Below are 21062 nucleotides of genomic sequence, written 5' to 3'. Positions count from 1 at the left end.
ACAATTTTCAACTCTATAGCCAAAATCCAATGAGTAAATTAAAATGTTTCAGTTGGAACTCACTAGCTTAGAATTTTATTTGTGAGATTAGTAAAGGGGGATAAATGACAGAGGAGAGAAAGGACTATGTAGAGTTTATTTTATTATCTGATTGCGCCAGCTTCATAGGCAATATCAGACAAGTACAAGACTACTCCATCCTGCAAATTCTGTGAAAGGCTGTAGGTGAGTTTAAGGTGGCCACTTTAGCTCATAGTAGGAATGGAGTGGAAGGAAGTACCTTATGAGCGGGAACCAGGAAGTTTGCCCCAAAGGTAGCAGTATTGGGCTATACAATAGCTGGTAGGATGCCATCCATCCACCATTCTACATCTGAGGAGAGGCATATTTACATATTTTTGGTGGCAGAGGGGGGAGAAAGGGAAGAATTTGCAATTCATGAACTCTTATGGCCTCTAAGGTGTGTCCTCTCACTTGAACTTAGAAAGGAATCTTGTTGTTGACATTTGAAAAGATTTTACCTGTCTCACTTGGTGGTGTGTTAAACTTGATAAAAGTTTACGGTAATAATTGTGGATAAATCCTTACCTTTTAATAAGAAGAAATCTAGGGAATTCTCAAATGATAAACTTTGGCTAAAGAGAGTTACAGTTGATTTTTAAATAAGTCTAACCAAACCCTTTAAAGCACATAATTTTAACAACAATTCTACAAATTCCAAACTGTAATAGAAAAACCCTCGCACCGCTCAATTAACAGCATGGAAACAAGGATAAAGGGATTTTTACAGACCATTAAAATCAATGGGACTTAAGCATTATGAAGTTTCAAAAATCTCACTTAAGGGTCTGTCTATGAACAGCACTACAGCTATAGCAGTACAGCTGTGTCACTGCAGCACATCTGGATAAGTTGTTCTACGCCAATTGGAGAAAGCTCCCCCGTTGGCACAAAAAAACTGACTTTCATGAATGGCATAAACTATGTTAATGGGAAAAGCTCTTCTGCTGACACAGCAATGTGCAGCTGAACAAGGATGTCAATGTAAATCACGTCAATCAGAGACAGAAGATTCACACTCGTGAGCAACATAATTTTGCCGACTGGCTGTAGTGTACACATAGCTTTAGTGGCTATCTGCATCTGTAGGTATCTAAATACCTCCATAAATCTGTCCCTAAATCACTTAAAAATAGAATTTCAGAAATTATGTAATGTAAGCAATTTTGAAAAATTTACCCTCCTAAAAGTCACAGGCTCATTGTACTCTACCATTTGAAGTGTGACTAAATGTAAATTGAATGTTTACATCTGCTTGAAATGGATTCTATCCTGTCTTGTCCTGGTGTTATTTGACTGATTAGAAATAAAATGCTCTACGGTTCCTTTGGGTACCTGTCACAGTTATTAATTTATATAGTGTACATAGAATTAAATATTATAAATTGCTGTAGATACATTACAGTTCATTACATTTCTTAAATTACTTTCTAGGGGAAAAACTCCTAGTTATAACCTGGTTCAGGTTGAACGATAATGAGTTGAGGGGTTTTGAAGTGAGTCATCCAGTTAGTGAAAGCCAGATCACTTAGCAGTTTGGGATACATTTAATTGGTCTCTAGACAACATAAGGAACAAAAGAGTCTGCCCACCACTCAAATGTCTTTTTTTTTTGGGAGGGGGGGTGAAAAAGAGCTGGAATTTTTCATTTATGTTTAGGACAAACAAAGAATCCACTTTTAAGTTTAGAGTCTTTGCAAGGTGTTATGGATGGGTCAGGGAAGAAAGCAGTTAAAGTATTAGATAGAAAGGAAGCATAACAAGGACATTGTAAAAACTATTTTTAGAAATTTTACTAAATAATTATTGTATCGCCGTGTATTAGAATTTATAATTTCATACTCTGCCACTTTCAAACAGGAATCCCAGACACTTTCCTTAGAACTGCTGTGAACAATGGGATTTGCAGTAAAGCCATCCTTGTTTTTAGGAACAGTGCTAGCTGAGAATGGAATTTAATTGACAACCAGACAGATGGTGGTGAGTAATCTGAATGCAGTGAGTGAGAAGTGTAGGGAAGATGAAGTAGTGGATGATTGGTGGTGTTTATACAGAGAACAGAAGGAAGTGCACTTTAGGCCTTATGTATATCCCTGGTTCTCAGTCAGGGACATGCATATCTCTGGGGCTATGCAGAGGTCTTCCAGGGAATATATCCACTCATTTAGTTATTTGCTTATTTTTACAGCAAGCTGCATAAAAAGTACAAAGTCAATGCAAACTAAAATTTCATACATAAAATGACTTGATTATACTGCACTACACACTGAAATTTAAGTACAGTATTTATATTTCAATTGCCTTTTTCATAATTAAAATGAGGGAGTGGCAATTTTTTGGTAATAGTGTGCTGTGACATATTTTGTCTGATTTTGTAAGCAATAGATTTTAAGAGAGATGAAAACTGGAGATAAACAAATCAGACTCTTGGAATAGATACAGTAGTCTGGAAACGTTGAGAGATGCTAGTTTATATTGTAGATTAGCTCCATTTACAGTTATTGGTGACAAGCCACGGGTGTAGCTGCACTGATGTTGACTTCAAATGTAAAAAGCAAAGGAGCTGTTTGTGTGCAGTAGAGCTCATTTCTGACTGAAACCAGGGTAAACTGTATCAATGTGAACTGCAGATTATAGCGGTTTGGCTTGCTTGCATAAGTGGTTTGCACAGATGCAACTACTCTAGTGACTGGCCCTGACATCTGAAATCCTCAGTGTTGCTTAAGTAAAATTAATAGTATTAAGTGTGGGGAGGTTCAAATATTGAACAAGTGAAATGTCAGTAAAGACTTTTCCTAGACAGACTGAGATGTTGGTGAATGGCGATGTCTTGATGAGCAATAGAACTAATTTTAGTTTCATCGGTAGCAGTTTTCAGCAAAAAAACTTAAACATGTTTAGTTTAGAAAGGAGAAGACTGAGAGGGGGCATGGTAGCGGTTTTCAAGTATCTAAAAAGATGTTACAAGGGGGAGGGAGAAAAATTATTCTTGGCCTCTGATGATAGGACAAGAAGCAATGGGATTAAATTGCAGCAAGGGAGATTTAGGTTCAACATTAGGAAAAACTTCCTAACTGTCAGGATGGTTAAACACTGGAATAAATTACCTAGGGAGGTTGTGGAATCTCCATCACTGGAAATATTTAAGAGCAGGTTGGATAGACATTTATCAGGGATAATCATGAGTGGCTGGTGCAGCTGTGGCTGAGGGAAGCAGGCCCCCCGCCCCACCTATAATCCTGCCCCCTCTGCTGAGGCTCCACCCACATGGGGAGGAAAAAAGGCAGGGCAGAGTGCTGAGCATGCTCCCCCACCCCAACCGGAGGAGACAGGCAACATGCCAAGCACATCCCATCCTCCCTGGAGCACTAGGGTGGAGCAGAGAAGCAGTGCAGCACTTTGAGTGCTCCCCGGTCTTCCCAGAGCACCAGGAAAGGGAAGAGAAGTAGGGGCAGTATGCTGAGCACTCCCCAGCCTCCCAGAGCACCGGGGAGGAGAGGTGGTCACATGGTTCCAGACTCCCTGGCCAGGAGCACAGGGAGGGCAGCAACACACAGCACCCAGAATGTCTATAGTAGGTGTTCTGGAGGTGGACTGTGGGTCAGGCCCGGCTGACTTTTTGGGAAGGCAGAGCCTCCCCAGCCTAGTCCACAGAATGCCTATGGGGATGATCTAGATGGTGTTTGGTCCTGCTGTGAGGCCAGGGGACTGGATTTTATGGTCTCTTGAGGTCTCTTCCAGTTCTAGTATTCTAGGATTCTGTTACGCATAACCCTTTAAGTACAGCATAGTCCCATTCACCAGGATTAAATCATGTGTAAGCACACGCACGCATAATTGGAATGTTGCCTATTTCAAGAATAGAAAGTGACAAGATTAGGATGAGTAGCGAAGAGATAATCCAGAGCCTATTAAAAGTCAATGAAAAGATTTTCATTTACTTCAATTGGCTATGGTTTGAAGCCTTAAGGAACAATTCTTTTGTGACAGTTGATTTTTGAAGGTTACAAATTGTACTGAACACAGAAAAAAATGAAAGACGACCATGGTAAACTTTTTCATTAGCGTACAATCTCATTAATATCATTAATGATATGAGACCCATTGTAAATAAGTAATTTTTTCACATGAGCACTTGAGTGAATGAATACAACAATACAAGAAAAGTACATTACCAAATATACAAAAAGGTACGTTGTTCAATTATTTTCCCAGTTAAAATTCAGTTGGTTGTGCTTTGTAATCAATTAGTAAAGATTCTCTGGTATATTTTGTAAAACTAAGTAATAGATAATTCACACAAGCCTTTGATATTAAATCTTTGCTGAGATGTGAGGAGTAAGATTGCCAGTTGTCTGGTTTTCAGTTGGACATCACGGTCAAAAAGGGAACCTGGAAATGTCCTGTCAGATGTATTGACTCAAAGTCCAGTTACTAGGTAGGGTGGAGCTGGACTGGCAGCCTGTCTCCTAGCCCTGAAGTCAGTGGTCCCTTTGAGAAGCAAAGTTTGTAGGGCTGTAGCAGAGGGCAGAGTCCCATGGTGGACTGGGTAAGGGACTCCCAGAGGATATGGAACATTTCCTAGGGATGGAAGGAACACAAGCTGCCCTACCTGCCAGCATTTCCCCCATCCATGGTCTCAGACACCTCTGAGGTAGAGAAGGCTCAAGCAGGTGGGGATGGGAGCTTCTGTGCATGAAATGCAAAGGGAGGTGTGTATGGAGAGTGCATGCCATGCAGCTAGGTGCCATTTTAGCTGGTCATCAAGTCTTCCTGGCTGCTCCTGTACAGCTGCTGCACTCTTCTGACCTGCACTCCAAAGTAGCCTGATGGACCTGGGGTTTGTGAGTCCCTTGGGGCTGCCGATACTGGGAGATCAGCAAGCAACAGTGTGACAGGGTGAAGCAACCTCGCACTACTGCGACCCCCTCTAAGGTGACGGGGTGAAGCAACCCCACACCATATAGGTGCTCTGGGAGCCAGTCTCAAAAGTGCAGTCTCAAAAGGGAACAGTGCTGGATGGAGAAGGGAAATACTAAGCTGGTATTTTGGTTCATTACTTTAGCATATCCTTCAGCCGCCTCTCTGAGTAGCGCTCTGATAGTACACTGACAACAATATAAAGCCCTTTTGATAGGATGATCAAGAGACAGTGGCAGAACAAACACCATTCACCTTTTTTATGGGATGACTTGTTTGGGGCACAGCTGCCATGTCCTCTGTGTATTACTGTCTCTCAGAATATGCTGAGGTAGATTTACTATTGCTATTTAAATATTTATATATTTGTGACTGTCACTACTGTAAGCTGGTGAATTCTCTGCTGCAACAGAGTAACAGGAGTTGAGAAATTGTAAAGGCCAAAAAAAAAAAAAAAAAAAAAACAACCAACAACCCCACACACCTAGATATTCCTGAGCAACAGTGTAGAACTGTTTTTGAATAAAATAAAACCAAAAAACCAAGACCAGAGATGAGAAGACTGGAAGTTAAGATAATATTGGGAAAAAATATTTCCCCCAACAGTAGAAAATTGTTATTGGGGGTTTTCCTCTCACCTTTTACCATCAACTATTTTTCATAGCATATTAAATGAGGTACTCATACACCTTCTTTAAATGCCTGTGCAACATTTTACATCCAAAAGCAACATGATAGCTCTAAGGCTACATCTAGCCTGCACTGTTAAATCAGAACAAGATACGCAATTTGCAGTATCTTTATTTAATTTATTTTCGAAAGAGGGTCTTACAAAATTTGGTGTGTCTACACGGCACCAAATTGTGAAACAAAGTGCTCTTTTGAGTCATCCCTCATTCCTTATAGGATGTTTACAGGGATGGCAAAATAATGCATTTATTCTTTCAAAAAAGTGGACGCGTTCCTTGGATGCGGCGTTGCTATTTCAGGATACCTCTGGTATCCCCAAAAAAGCAATGCAGTCTAGATGTAGCCTAAGACTTGCATTAGTTAATGAGCCATTGGGAGTTTAAATACACATTTTGGCTTCATTACTCATAAAGCTCTTGGGCAATATGTGTCCTGTTATTTTTGCTTAATTATTCGTTAAAATATTGTCTTAAGGCCTTTACATCGATGTATTTTCACAAATGATCATCTTCCCTTGTTAGTTGCAAAATAGCTCTTTGGATTTGACTAATAAATATAGGAAACCCATCTTTGATCTTAGTTTTATATTTAATTAACTCTCTAGAGCCCTAGTTAGAAAGTTGAACAAACAAGAGATCTGGTCTGTATAAAATAATAAAAAATAGGTTAGATTTTGTTCTGTAACCATATGGGTTTTTCCTTCCTTGTAATACGAGATTCATAAAAAAATGCTTAGAAAGAGGGAGAGAGCTTCAAACACATTCATTTTAAAAGTAGTACGGTACTTTTGTTTCAAAATAGCCATTGATTGACAAAGAGTCAAGTCTTCCTCATGGTTTAGAAAAGTAATTGCTGTTAAGGAAATAGTGATACAGGAATGAATCTTCCATCTCATTAAACCTTGATGGCTAGCAAACAAGGCTGCCATTCTTCAAATTGCAATTGTCGTAGGATAACTACACTAAATTACTAAAATCTAAGTACTCTGGCTGCCTCTTCTGCCTGTGCTTACAAAGTGCAACAAATCCTTGGCCATGTTCATATAAATGCAGTTTTGGTAAGATGTATACAATTAGCAAAGATCAAAATGAAGAACTTTCAGGTCCAAACATATTTGCCCCTCTTGTGCGAGATAACAAACAAGGGGCCAGCTGTAGTATTTTCCGTTGAGGTAGTTCAAGGTTTTTTGCTTTTCATATGGTAGTGGTGTATATACTTGCCTGCCAGCATTCTAACACTATTCTTGTTGAAATCCTCTTTCAAAATGACAATCTCCCCATACAAACTGAATTATAAGCTTGGGTTATTTGTATATTGTCTCTTGATTCCTAAATAACAATAATTTAAAATCTATTGTGTGCGAGCAATTTCAGAAGCTCTAAGGTGCATTTTCTACTTAGGCTAGTTTTTGCCATTCACATGGCCAGATACTTATTTGATATAAAGCTGACTTCGAAATTAGTAGACTTAAAAGAATAGTCATGTAAGAGAACTCAGCAAGAACCCAGAAATGAAATGGTCCATTAAATGCATATATTTCACTACTCACTGAACTATTTACTGCACTTCCTAAAATGAACGTTTCACCCATTGGGGAAGGAGAGATGGTTTTGACTTCATTTTGAAAAGAAAAGACTGAAAAAGGTTTTGCAAAGATACTGAAATATTTTCACCATTTAAACTCTCCAAAGATATAGTGACTAGTAATATGTAAGGATTTTTAAATTAACTCATCACTTATGGAAGCATATTTGGAAATATACGAGTACTGGAGAGTATCCATCCACATGAATCACCTTCCTCCACTTCTAGGGAAAGGAGGAATTCATGCTCCTCAGTGAGTTATCAGCCTGAAAACTGCATGAGACTCAGAGGTGAGCTTACAGATACAGGAGACAAAGGCAGACAACAATCCTCCTCATGACCAGATCAGCAATTGTTCCAAACACAGATGTCCTTACGGTCTTCCAGGACCTTCTGTCCCAAATTGTGGAAACCCTGGACACTGAGACTGTGTTCCTTCGAGAAAAGTCTTTTGAGTTCTTCAGCATTCAACATGTTCTCAGCCAGAATCACTTATCAATGAAGGGATCCTGGAAACATCCAGTGGCTGTGGTTTTCCTCACTAAAAAGGATCAGGAGCCTCAAAAGGTTTGAAGCATTTTTTATTTCCATTCAAATCCAGGGTACTTGGCCATCTCCACAGTACAAGAAAAATGGAAGTCCATGAAGGACACGGGCCTAAATTGATAAAGATATTTAGGTGTTACTGCAGCCAGTTTTGCAAAGGCTAACTGATTTAGAAGCTTAAATCTCATTTTCAAAAGTGCTTTAGGTACTTAAGAGCATAAATCCCATGATGGGAATTGGTAATGATGGCCATAAAATATGTCCTCTCCCTGTTTTTTCAGCTATGCCTCCCAGTGAACTATAAACAATAATTTATTATCAAATTACAGATAGCATTCATAAGAGTGCTAGTCAGAAAGAGTGAGCCTTCTCTAAGCATTTCAGAGGGGTAGCCGAGTTAGTCTGTAACATGAAACACTTAAATAATAACAAATAGTCTAGTAGCACCTTAAAGACTAACAAAACATGTAGATGGGATCATGAGCTTTCATGGGCAAAACCCAGTGGGCAAGAAAGCTCATGATACCATTTACATGTTTTGTTAGTCTTTAAGGTGCTACTAGACTAGATTTTTTTGTTGTTTTTTAAGTTCTTCACTAAACAGTTTTCTTCTATGCAATTACTAGTGTACAGGAGCATGTCGGACTGGACTGATGGTATGTATTTATATGATTTGCTAGACCTGACTTGCAATTACTTCTGTTCTGACTCAGATTGGTCTATTCCCCAGTAGAAGACAAGACAGTCACATTTTAGTACATCACAAAACTCAGCTGATGGAGGGATACCAGAAATGTTTATTGAGGTACCATTTTCTATCCCCTACCTGACAAAGACTTTAATCATAGATGCAGCAAGGGCAGATTGGGGAGACCACTTGGTGCATCTACAAATGCAAAAGACTGGTCTGTAGAAAACAGAGTTCAACAATGACCTGGAATTCAAAACCATAAGATTAGCCTCATATCTGCTTTCAAAACTCCACAGTGCAGGTATCCAAAACCAATATTTCCATGATGCACCATACAAGCAGAGTGGTATGAGCTCACTTCAGGGAAGCTGTCAAGCACTGGATATTGTACTAACAATACTGAATAACCCTGATAGCTGTTCACCTCGGGTAGGTCTACACTTGCTCCCTAGTTCGAACTAGGGATTCAAATGTAGACGACCAAAATTGCTAATGAGGTGGGGATTTAAATATCCTCCACTTCCTTAGCATGATCTCACCGGTGCATTACTCTGCTCAACAGCTGATTTGAACCAGGAAGTGCACGCCAGGACGTGTTAGTTCGAACCAAACCCCTTGGTTCGAACTAACATTACTCCTTATTTTTTGTTAGTCATTTTTTGAGGAGTAACGTTAGTTCGAACCAAGGGGTTTGGTTCGAACTACCATGCCCTGGCGTGCACTTCCTGGTTTGAATCAGCTGTTGAGTGAGTAACTCGCCAGCAAGATAATGATAATGAAGTGCGGGATATTTAAATTCCCGCTTCATTAGCAATTTCAGTCACTTACATTTTCATCCCTAGCTCGAACTAGGAGCAAGTATAGACGGACCCCTCCTAAATGTCAGATTTTCTGAGAAGACAATCTGTCACCACTCATGAGTGGTGGAGGTCCATCAGCGTCTCTATTCAAGTGCTGGAGTCTGCAGTGATAGAACTGTCTGTCATTGTTGGCAACACCAAATGCCAGAATTCTTGTTCCAGAGAGGATGAGCGTATAGGATCATTACCAGACATCTTCCTTGCACAATGGTCCTAAGCCCCTGTGTATGCTTTTCTATTCATTCCCTTGAACTCCAGGGTGGCTTCCAAAATAAGAGTCAAAACAATGATCATTACAGTGGCTCTGTACTGGCCAAGGCTATTCCAGCTAACAGACATTAGAACAATTGACTTAACCAATCCAAACAGTGGGTACTTATAGAGGTGCAAATTGTTCTTATCAGCCTCTTGTAACTTGAACAATCTAATTCACTATTTTTTTCCTCTTTTTTTCTCTCCCACTTCCCTTATTTATTCTTGGATCTGAACTTTTAATACTCCAGTCATTTAAGGAAGTGGGTTGTGCCCATGAAAGCCCATGATACCATCTACATGTTTTGTTCATCTTTAAGGTGCTGCTAGACTATTCTTCTTTTTTTTTAAGTTTTTCCGATTACAGACTAACTTGGCTACCCCTCTGACACTAATTTGGAATGTTCCCTCTGAAAGACTGTGGGAAGGTATATGAAACTGGAATCTGTTATACTAGAGACGTGAATATTTCCAATTCCAAGTGCAAGAACTCACAAACATTATCTGTGAAATGGGTAAATTAGAATTGTCCTCTACAAGGGAGCAGAATGAGACTTAGATTTACAATGGGATTGTGAATGCACACAACATGAACCACAGGATGCACTGGGACTTAAAGTCATCTGCAGTCTTGCAGTTTCTCCCATAGACCAGGTTATCAGGGGAGGGTGTGTCAGCCGACGGTCAGGGCAGTGTGTGTGTGTATGTTTCCGAGAAAAGGTTTAACGTCCGTGCCTTTACTGCTAGGACCGGGGTCCCATCGCAGAGGGTGGCCAGCAGGCCAACAGACGCCCCGTTATATAGGAAGAGCTTATTACATCTTAGATTTCAGCTGCTAGAATTTCATAATTCCTTCGCAGCGGGCAGCCTTGAGGAAAGACTGAAAGATGCCCCAGTGGGTCCTGTCACCTGGGAGTGACACAGATCCAAACGCCCAAGCTCTTCCTATAACTGTCCCTTTATGACCGGCTGAAGTTCTTTTAAATTGTGCTTGGTTCTGTTACAGCAACTGAAGGAGTCAGGTTAAAGCTTAAACAGTTACAGGTTTATTAAAGAAGCTTATAAATCATATGGTTACAATGGCTATTGCTCTATTTCTTAACTATTAGCAAAATATAGGTCTTAAAAATGGTTACAAAGAAGATAAAGATAGAAAAATAGAAATAATGGTACCAAGTAACAGCTTACTCTTTCTATGTGTACACTTAAGACAGAGGACCACATCCAGGTACCATTTTTACCCCCTTCTGTGCCTCTCGACTCCAGCATGTCAGGCCAGGGCCGGTCCCTCAATTCCTAGGAAAGACGAAAATACGAGGTGGGCGTCCCCATAGAACCTCGGGAGGTCAAACACCTAACCCGACCAGCAGGTAGAGGGTAGAATGACACTCAAAGTGAGTGTGTGCTGGGCCCATCTTTTATAATCATGGGGTCACGTATTTCTCTTTCTTATCTTAATGCCAATTGATGCTGGTCTGTCTGCTGTGAGACCAGTTCTTACAAGGGAGTTGTGAACTTAATTTACACTTGTAAGAGAGATTTGAGATGATTAAATTTTGAAGTACAGGACATTGTTTTCTCAGTGGGAAATTCCTCTTCCTGGGACTGTGTGTGTTCGAATCAACATAGATGCCAGCCGCAGCCTGGAGGCCAGCTTATTGACTTAGCTACTCTCTATCCACATATCTGTGTTTCAGCTTCTCAGGATCAGATGAGCCAGCATAGACTATGCTGATATTATTGCTCCTTCTCTGCCCTGTGCTTCAGAGAGGCAAATAAGATGGATAATATGGAGGCAGGCTGTCTGGCCACATTCCACCCCCTGATACGACACACCACATCCCAGGAATGCAAGATGGTGGCTTGCCAGTGCCTCTTGCCCACCTTGGAGGAATTTCAAAAGTACCCAATGGCCTGATTAGAGGGTTTAGGATCTAGGAATTGACTAGGGATCTTTCCTGGTGCTGTGTATCAAATGTGCACACAAGAGATAGCTACATTAACTGGGCATTGCACAATACATAGGGTTATGCAGAAAAGGAGTACAACAGTCAAAACAATTAAAACAGTGGTCATAATAGAGTGTAGGAAAGGAGTTAAGGAAAGTTCTAGCTGTTGGGCTAACCAATTTAGCCATGAGTTATTTACATTCTTAGTTACAGCATGTCTTATCCCATTCCGTTCATTGCCACTTCCCTTGCCTCCCCCCAAAGTTATTTTGAGGACTGCGGTAGTCGCTGTCATCGAACCATACCGGTCCCCATCTGAAGATGTCACTCTTGTTTCACCAGTCATTTGGGTTGAGAGGGACAAACTCGATTCCCAGTCCAGTGGAGGAGTTAAGTAAGGTGTTCTGGTACAGCAGTAGCAGTTGGGATGAGAAAGAAGACCATGGCGAGTTGGAGTGCCATGTCTCATTTCAATAGTCTGTAACTAACAACAGTGGTTGCAAGCGCTACAACAGCAAGCGGTGTATATATATACAAAAGTTCATGTTGGTTTCCCGGATCCACACCAGCATTGGGAGGGATCCATCCCACTGGAGCGCTGTTCAGGGATATTGCCTCAGTTTCCTGTGATAAAACATAAGGTTCGCCGGTCTTGGATACAATCCAAGCCTCAGTAATGGTTATTGGTGTTAGCCCAGTGTCTGCAGTGGTTCAGACTCCTTTTCCTTTGTAGGAGTGCGGTAAATGGGTTTGTGTTCCCAAACTGGGGTGTTGGGACAAGGGCTATTAAGTGGTTTAGTCCCATGACTGTAAACAACCCTGTTGCCACTGGGGTTGAGTAAGTAAAACCAATTCCTGAAACAATTTCCACTCCAGTTAAAACATACTTCCACCCTTGCTTACTGGTGGGTAGTGTACCAATATAATCTACTTGCCGGGTTGCCCATAGTGCTTTTCCATCTCTTAGTTTGGCAAACCATTGTCCTTCTGCTATATGTTTTCTGAGTTCAGCACATAGGGTACAAGCTTGTACCAGATCTCTGGCTTGTTTGTGGGTGATAGGCCACCCCCTGGCATGTGCCTGCCGCACCAGCTCATCGCTTTCTGTGTATCCCAAGGTTTCATGTAGCCAAATGTACAGGCATTCCCAATCCACCTGGGCAACAAAAATTTGTACTGCTGCATCTGCTAGGTTATTTAACTGTGCAGCTAGAGTATTATTCTTTTGGACACATGACTTATGCTTAAGGCATGTGGGGTTGCATGCTGGTATATCCATTTCCAATATTCCAATCTCCAAACAGGCTTTCCTATTTCCCAGTTATTATTCTTCCAATTAGTTATCCACTGGGTGGCTCCAGCCCATACAGCGTAGGAGTTAGTGTAGATGGTACTGGCCCCTGCCTCACAAGCTAATTGATTGCTACCAGCTCTGCAAACTGAGCTGTTCCTTCTATGTTTGTGGTCAGGGGTGCAGCAGATATGTTTGCTGAGACAGCAACAGCCTTCCCTGTCCACTTTCCTTTGAAATAGCCAGGCAGCCTGTATTCACATATAATGTTGAATTTAAAAGCAAGCCAAAAGTGTTATTAACTCAGCCTTGAAAGAGACAGTTAAGTTTCAAAGCTTGAGTTTCTAAACTAATAATTTGGTTTCTAGAAAGTTAAATGTCCTTTGAGTGCCCAACACAAGCACTAACCAATTTGTGCCTTGTCTGTTTGCAATTTTAAGCAAGCGGACATTATCCAAAACAAATAAAACTAGTTAATTTGAAACCCACAAAATAGAGTTACAATATATAGAGCTTATTCTTTTATGCAGTTAACCAATTAAGTTTCAATAGAATCCCTAATTTTCCTTTGCAGATTTAACAAAAGTGTCCATAGACAAAATGTTTACATTTGATTGTTTCTTTGCATAGATCGTTTGCACATTGTTAAGAGGCTGCAAAGAAACAAGGTGTCATTTTAAAACAAGATTTCCCTTCACATATTACAACCACCACTTAGTTCCTTCCACACTCCCATGGAGTCCACCTTTTATCTTCACATTCCCTCAAATCACTTGCTTTGTCCTTTCAAAGGAAAATGTTTCTTATTCCTAGTAACTTTCCAATGTTTGCTCTACTTTCCTTATTCCTGCTAAATGACTTTTCCCAATGAGACAGGTTTGTCTACTATTAATTTGGTAAGGAGGGTGAGCTTGTTTACTAAACCTCATACCTCCTGGTTCTTTTCTTAAGCATATTCCTGAGGGAAGAAAAACAAAAAAATAAATCTGAGTTGCTTTAACTCTCAGCACCCATCCTTAAGGGAATCTAGCTTTGTCTGGGTACTGAGGGACATGCATTTCTACCTCTCCACTTCTTCGCAGAACACCTCTTTACAGGTTTTCCACAGAAGACAAAAGCTGCAGCTGTTTCCCTCTCCTTTGAAGTTGAGGGTTTACATATACACAAGTAAGTTAGTCAATTTGTCTTCTAGGTCTGAAATTGTATGGACAGCAATTAACACTTGATCAGACCAAGGGCTATGCCCCAACCTTTGCAAGATTGTGTTCAAAAGGGGTAACATCTTTTACAACTGCCAATTGTCTCAGTCTTCTCCCTGCCTTCTTAAAAGACTGCTTACATTTAAACTTTTCCTAGTATACCCAACCTCTTATTGGGACTAAAATAGCAATACCAGTACCTCCTTTTTCTTTCTTTCTGGAGGGCTACAATTTGAACTTTCTGATCTCTATTACCTGCAAAGCTTCTTTGTGCTGCCAGCTAGGGCATTTACATCTCAAAGGAAATCACAACCTGTTGTGGCTCTCGGAGCTTTCACAGCATTTTAGTTTGTTTGCAGTTTTTACTCATTCTATAGTTTACAGGAAAATGTGCAATCTTTGTTTACAACACTACTTAGCCACATTAAACTTTGCATATAGTGTAACTCTTTCTTTATGCTTACAGTTTTCCTGTACCTTCATTAAACAACTTGGACTAAAATGGTCTTACTGAAAGTAAACCAAACCAATCTGTTTTAAACCTACAAACAAACAAGATTACTGGACCTTAAAACTTCATTTATTACTTACACTATATATATATATATCTACACACAGATACACATACATTCTCTCTGAACCTTTCTTACACTATTTCTACATAGCTGTACAACAATTACATTCCCTTTTTATTCAATGGGGTAGTTCAGTTCCAATAGAACCCCCCTCCCTTTAGAGTTCTTTTAGCAGTCTCTCTAATCAAATGTACAGATTTAAGTCAAATTTGCCTGGATTATTTACAGACATTCCTTTGGAAAAAGGGCCCATTTTTCCTTCAGAATGACTGTAAAGAAACCACAATTTTCTATCTACACCATTTTAGCATTTGCACAACTGCATTTGCTCTCCATTCTCTGCAGAGTTTAAATTCTCTGTGTTTCTTCTTTCCTTAAAACACTTTCTTATCTCTGAAATAAAACTGGCTTTGTTTCAGATATTACTCTTGTAAGTATGTTTTAAGGGTTTAGATTCCCAGTACTTACTGCCTTTTTCTCAGTTCTACCACAAGGCTTTCAATCTTATCTGTTACCTGCCTGCTTGTCTGGGCCTGATCCTGTTTTCCTTTTCTGCCTGCTTGCCTGGGCCTGATCCTGTTTTCCTTTCTGCCTGCTTGTCTGGGCCTGATCCTGTTTTCCTTGCTAAATGGAAAGTGGCTCCTTTCCACAGACTTAGGCTTTGTTTCATTCTTTAGCTTGCAGGCAGTTCTATACTTACAGAACTGTACCCACAAATCCTCAGGATTTCCCCAATCCTTTCCTAACATTTCTCTATCCAATTTTGGGTTGCCCCAACCTTCCTGGGCAAACCCTTTCCCTATACCACTAAAATCCATGTCTATCATGACAGGCTTCATGTTGCTGTATGTGAACCAATAGCACAATCCTGCCGACTACGCCAATTCTGTCAGCCGACGGTCAGGGCAGTGTGTGTGTGTATGTTTCCGAGAAAAGGTTTAACGTCCGTGCCTTTACTGCTAGGACCGGGGTCCCATCGCAGAGGGTGGCCAGCAGGCCAACAGACGCCCCGTTATATAGGAAGAGCTTATTACATCTTAGATTTCAGCTGCTAGAATTTCATAATTCCTTCGCAGCGGGCAGCCTTGAGGAAAGACTGAAAGATGCCCCAGTGGGTCCTGTCACCTGGGAGTGACACAGATCCAAACGCCCAAGCTCTTCCTATAACTGTCCCTTTATGACCGGCTGAAGTTCTTTTAAATTGTGCTTGGTTCTGTTACAGCAACTGAAGGAGTCAGGTTAAAGCTTAAACAGTTACAGGTTTATTAAAGAAGCTTATAAATCATATGGTTACAATGGCTATTGCTCTATTTCTTAACTATTAGCAAAATATAGGTCTTAAAAATGGTTACAAAGAAGATAAAGATAGAAAAATAGAAATAATGGTACCAAGTAACAGCTTACTCTTTCTATGTGTACACTTAAGACAGAGGACCACATCCAGGTACCATTTTTACCCCCTTCTGTGCCTCTCGACTCCAGCATGTCAGGCCAGGGCCGGTCCCTCAATTCCTAGGAAAGACGAAAATACGAGGTGGGCGTCCCCATAGAACCTCGGGAGGTCAAACACCTAACCCGACCAGCAGGTAGAGGGTAGAATGACACTCAAAGTGAGTGTGTGCTGGGCCCATCTTTTATAATCATGGGGTCACGTATTTCTCTTTCTTATCTTAATGCCAATTGATGCTGGTCTGTCTGCTGTGAGACCAGTTCTTACAAGGGAGTTGTGAACTTAATTTACACTTGTAAGAGAGATTTGAGATGATTAAATTTTGAAGTACAGGACATTGTTTTCTCAGTGGGAAATTCCTCTTCCTGGGACTGTGTGTGTTCGAATCAACATAGATGCCAGCCGCAGCCTGGAGGCCAGCTTATTGACTTAGCTACTCTCTATCCACATATCTGTGTTTCAGCTTCTCAGGATCAGATGAGCCAGCATAGACTATGCTGATATTATTGCTCCTTCTCTGCCCTGTGCTTCAGAGAGGCAAATAAGATGGATAATATGGAGGCAGGCTGTCTGGCCACAGGGTGGAGAGGGTTGAAGTCACTTTTACAGATTTGCTTCTCAAAATTAATGAAAGGAGAGGTTTCTGCATCATTTCCAGACTGTCTACAATGAGGGCCAAAAGTGCATTAGATATGATAAAATTGTGAAGCCTAACAACTCTGCTGTCTACCACAATGGAGACAACCTAGTCCTGTTTATCTCCTTCCCCCTTTCGGTCAGACACTATCTGCTGGACTGCTTTAGAATTGCACTGTTACAGTAAGAGAGAACAGGTTAGGTTAATGGTACCTGTACAATAAAGAGCATTTGAGTGGGAAAATATCAGGTATTTTAGCTACATTTAATTACCAGCAGTTGGAACCTGTTGATCATCCTTTCGGGATTTTGTGGGCTTCATCTGCACTCCTCTGGATTTGCTGATCTCATTGTTAACACCACCATTAATTTTGGGATGGATCCATATGGCTTTAGCTAAATTTCAGACTAAAATTTTGGTTCTTCTTATGAATATACATACAGCAGTGCATCTGAGATTGTAAGTGGGACACTTTTTTTCCCCAAATTGACTCTACTAGAAAATTATGCCAGAATTCTTGAAAATTGAAACTGACTAGCTTTGCACAGCTGTAACAGTAATATGCTAGCAAGTGTTTAAACTCACACCAGTTAGAAAACACCTGCCCACTCTCACTCACTGTGACATCCAGTCATTATCTAATGAAAGAAAAGAATGTAGTTCCATAGTCTTTCCAACACTATATTATCTGTCCCAAAGCCTCAGGGCTGCACACAGGCCTAATTTGCCACAGATCAACAGAGATCCTCAAAATTGCCAGACACAAATCAACACAATTGGTAGAAGGCTATATAGAAGGCTAAGAATCAGTCGTTGATATTTTTAGTAAAAATCAGGAACAAGTCTTGAGCAATAAACAAAAATTGACAGAAGCTCACAACTTATCCCTGATTTTACTAAAACTACAGGAGTGCAAGAAGACAGAGAACTGTCAGTACTTGCAGCTGCTCTAGTTCCACTGCTGCTCCTGTGATAGGGGCTAACTGCTGTTGCTGTAGCCCCCAGGGGGAGGAGGCGGGGCTGAGCCAACCCCAGTCATTGCTCTGGCAGCCTCAGGGCTGGCCACTGGCTTAGCTGTTCTGGAGGCCTTGGTTCTGGGGATGGCAGCTGTTCTGGCATCCCCTGGTCTGGCCACCACCCAGCTGTTCTGGCAGCTGCTGCTCTGCAGCCCCGGGGCTGACTGGTGGTCAGCTGTTTGGCAGCTCAAGCTGGCTGGTGGTCAACTATTTCAGCAGTCACTGCTCAGGCAGTCCCTGAGGTAACAACTGCTCTAGCGCTGCCCCAGAAGAAATCCTAGAGGTCCTGATGAAGATGATTAGCCCGAAAACTAAATACAATTTTAGAGACTTCAATAAAGCTGTGCCAATGTACAACAGGAGATGATCTAGCATACTTTGTTTATAGAACCTCATAAGTGGACCTCTATATCCTGGGATAATACAAAATGCAGACAGACTGATGTGCAATATTTTTTAGAGGCACCTCTGATTATTAATGCAAGCATCTTTGAAAATAACTTTTCTAGTGGATATAATCAGATAAGTACACAGAGTACTAAGAAACTATAGGTATAACTCTGGAGTGCTACAGTACAGAAATAAGGTCTGAACAAAGACAATCATACATATGGATCCTGCAGAATGCTTGAAATATAGAATTACACACACAAATATCATAGTAGTTCAAGGGAGAGACAATCATTTTTAGAGAGTAAATATGAGAACAAATGAAATATTTATAGAGTTGATTCATAGAAATGTGAGCGTATATTGAAATGTTAAAAATATACACATACAAAAATAGGATTTAAACACCATAAAGGTGACATTTCCCTTCTTATACAAAGGGATCATGATTTTGTATGTCAGAGCTGTGTGCAGGCCAGTAGCCAGATGGAGTTGGCCAATGTTCCCAGCTGTTAGTTGTAGCAATTTATATCTATAATAATGGAAACAAAATAGAGCATTTTTGTTTTAAATATAAGAGGTAGGAGTATTTTTGCCTGGCAACTACAGGTGCCAGCATTTATTTATTTGCCTGCTGGCTGACTGCGCCATACTATCTGTGCTATGAAACATGCCAAAATTAGTGAATCAGCCTTTCCAGCATTTAAATGCCATTTCTAGAGTGCAATCATCAGAAAGTGATTCACACAAGACTTATGCTACAGTATGGTGTTGAAAGTGGCAGAAATATACACTTACTCATCTACCTAGAGGAATCACGAGTAGATACAGTAAGAGAGTATTGTAGTATAAACATCTCACCTTTTAAAGACAAATACAACATTTGATGCATTTTTTGTAGATTTATAGGCAAACTGATGCAATCCAAAATCCTTTAAGCGGTTTAAATTGATATAATCCTTTCTGGTATCATAATTATTTTATTATATGAAAATTCCCCAGAGTGATTTCACATGGAGAAAATCCATGAATAAAATAAGGGCTCTTAGAGCAAAACATAAAAGCAAAAATCTCTTTCAGATCTGCTTTGGAGACTGACTGTTACAATATCTTTGCATAGATTTCCCATTGACTAAGCTGTAGATGCTGATGGAAGATCCATATGTAAGCACATATGTAGAATGAAAGTAATCAGTGCATGCATTGTAAGAGTGAATTTTGATCTATATACTAAGCCTTTTAGATTATCAATGTAAATATTACTAGTCATAAGTGGTAGCATACATCATGAGCTAAGAAGCTTGCATTAATTTCAAAGGCAGCGTCCCAGGTGGAAAATATTTTAGAGTACCATTTAGTGAATATTCATAATCTACATGGTTCTTTCTTCTCTGTATAATACACACAGAAGACAAATGACTTTTTTGTACTATTTACTTGTACGCTGAGAAATAATGCTACAGCACTCTTCCTTGAGGCCAATGCTAGGTTGAAAAAAGGATGAAATTTAGATTGGGTAATGTTTGTTTTTGTGAGTATGTTCATGTCCTGAGGAATGAGGAAAAAAGAAGACAGACACCATAAAAGGACTTAAATTTTTACATGCCATCAGAGGTAGTTGAAATCTGTAGCAGCCAGACTTTGAGAAGTTTTCTCATCTAACTTCAAGGGCCAGCAACAAGTAAGACATGTTATAATACTTCTAAAGAAGGATAAAGCAACCAACATTCCTATCTTTGTGAGGGACAGCTCTTTGTCTGAAAGACAATTTGGTGTGTCTACACTGGCAAGTTATTTCGGAAAATCAGCTGCTTTTCTGGAAAAACTTGCCAGCTGTCTACACTGGCCACTTGAATTTCTGGAAAAGCACTGGCGATCTAATGTAAAATAATCAGTGCTTTTCCGGAAAAACTATGCTGCTCCCGTTCGGGCAAAAGTCTTTTTCCAGAAAACTGTTCCGGAAAAGGGCCAGTGTAGACAGCACATTGTTTTCTGCAAAAAAGCCTCGATCGCGAAAATGACGATCGGGGCTTTTTTGCGGAAAAGCGTGTCTAGATTGGCCACGGACGCTTTTCCGGAAAAAGTACTTTCCGGAAAAGCGTCCTGCCAATCTAGACGTGCTTTTCTGAAAATGCTTTTAACGGAAAACTTTTCCGTTAAAAGCATTTCCGGAAAATCATGCCAGTGTAGATGTAGCCTTTAAGTTTATCAGTACTAGAGCCTAGTACATCGTGTATTTGAGTTAATTATGTCTTTGAGTTAATTATGTATTTTGTTTTGTTAGAATACATATTGTTATAATAAATATCTTGCATAATCTCTTTTGGTCCTCTCCCCGGGAGGCATAAGGATCTTGTGAAAAGAGGGGATTTTGCACAAAATGGACACAGCCAAACTGCTTGTTTTTGCTCAAAAACCCCTTGCACAAAAATGGACTCAAAGAGATTATGCAAATGAAGCATGAGAAAATGCTAATCTGTACTTCATTTGCATTGCCTCTTTTGGCAAAACTCAGAGTGTAGACAAAGCCTTAGAGATATAAAGAAGATAAACTTTTATGGGGAGATTTTCTTATTACTGTCTGTGGAGAACCTGAGAAACCTCTGGTTTACTTTGTGATACAATGTTTATAGAGTCATACATTTCAAGGCCAGAAGGGATCGCCTAGTAGATACTCGATTATACTTCCTGAGAACACAGTCCATAGTACTTCTCCAAAATAAATCCTTTAGCAGATCTTTTACCAAAAATGTTTTACAATAATCAGTGATGGAGAATACACCTTGATCCCAGATAAGTTGTTCTAATGGTTAATTATTTTCAAAGTTAAAACATTATGCCATATTTCAGTGTGAAATTTTTTAGCTTCAGTTTTCAGTCACTGGGTAGTGCTATACATTTTTCTACTTGACTGAAGAGCTCATTATTATTTTTATTAAATATTTGATCCTT

General features: G+C 40.1%; 1 protein-coding gene and 1 long non-coding RNA gene across 2 annotated transcripts in view; one reads left to right on the top strand and one right to left on the bottom strand.

The window, feature by feature from the left end:
* Nucleotides 1-21062, top strand: part of CNTNAP4 (contactin associated protein family member 4) — a 304206-nt gene that overhangs the window by 59076 nt on the left and 224068 nt on the right. The window lies entirely within an intron of this gene.
* On the bottom strand, nt 10627-16641 carry LOC149524144 (uncharacterized). Its single transcript, XR_016349877.1, has 2 exons — nt 16022-16641; nt 10627-12176 (listed from the first exon to the last, which is right to left on the bottom strand). It is a non-coding gene; the product is annotated as an uncharacterized LOC149524144 (long non-coding RNA).

The sequence above is a fragment of the Pelodiscus sinensis genome, chromosome 6 (assembly GCF_052426305.1).
Source record: "Pelodiscus sinensis isolate ZL-2025 chromosome 6, ASM5242630v1, whole genome shotgun sequence".
NCBI lineage: Eukaryota > Metazoa > Chordata > Testudines > Trionychidae > Pelodiscus > Pelodiscus sinensis.
Note: the sequence above shows the minus strand (reverse complement) of the source record. Positions and strands in the feature narration are given on the sequence as shown.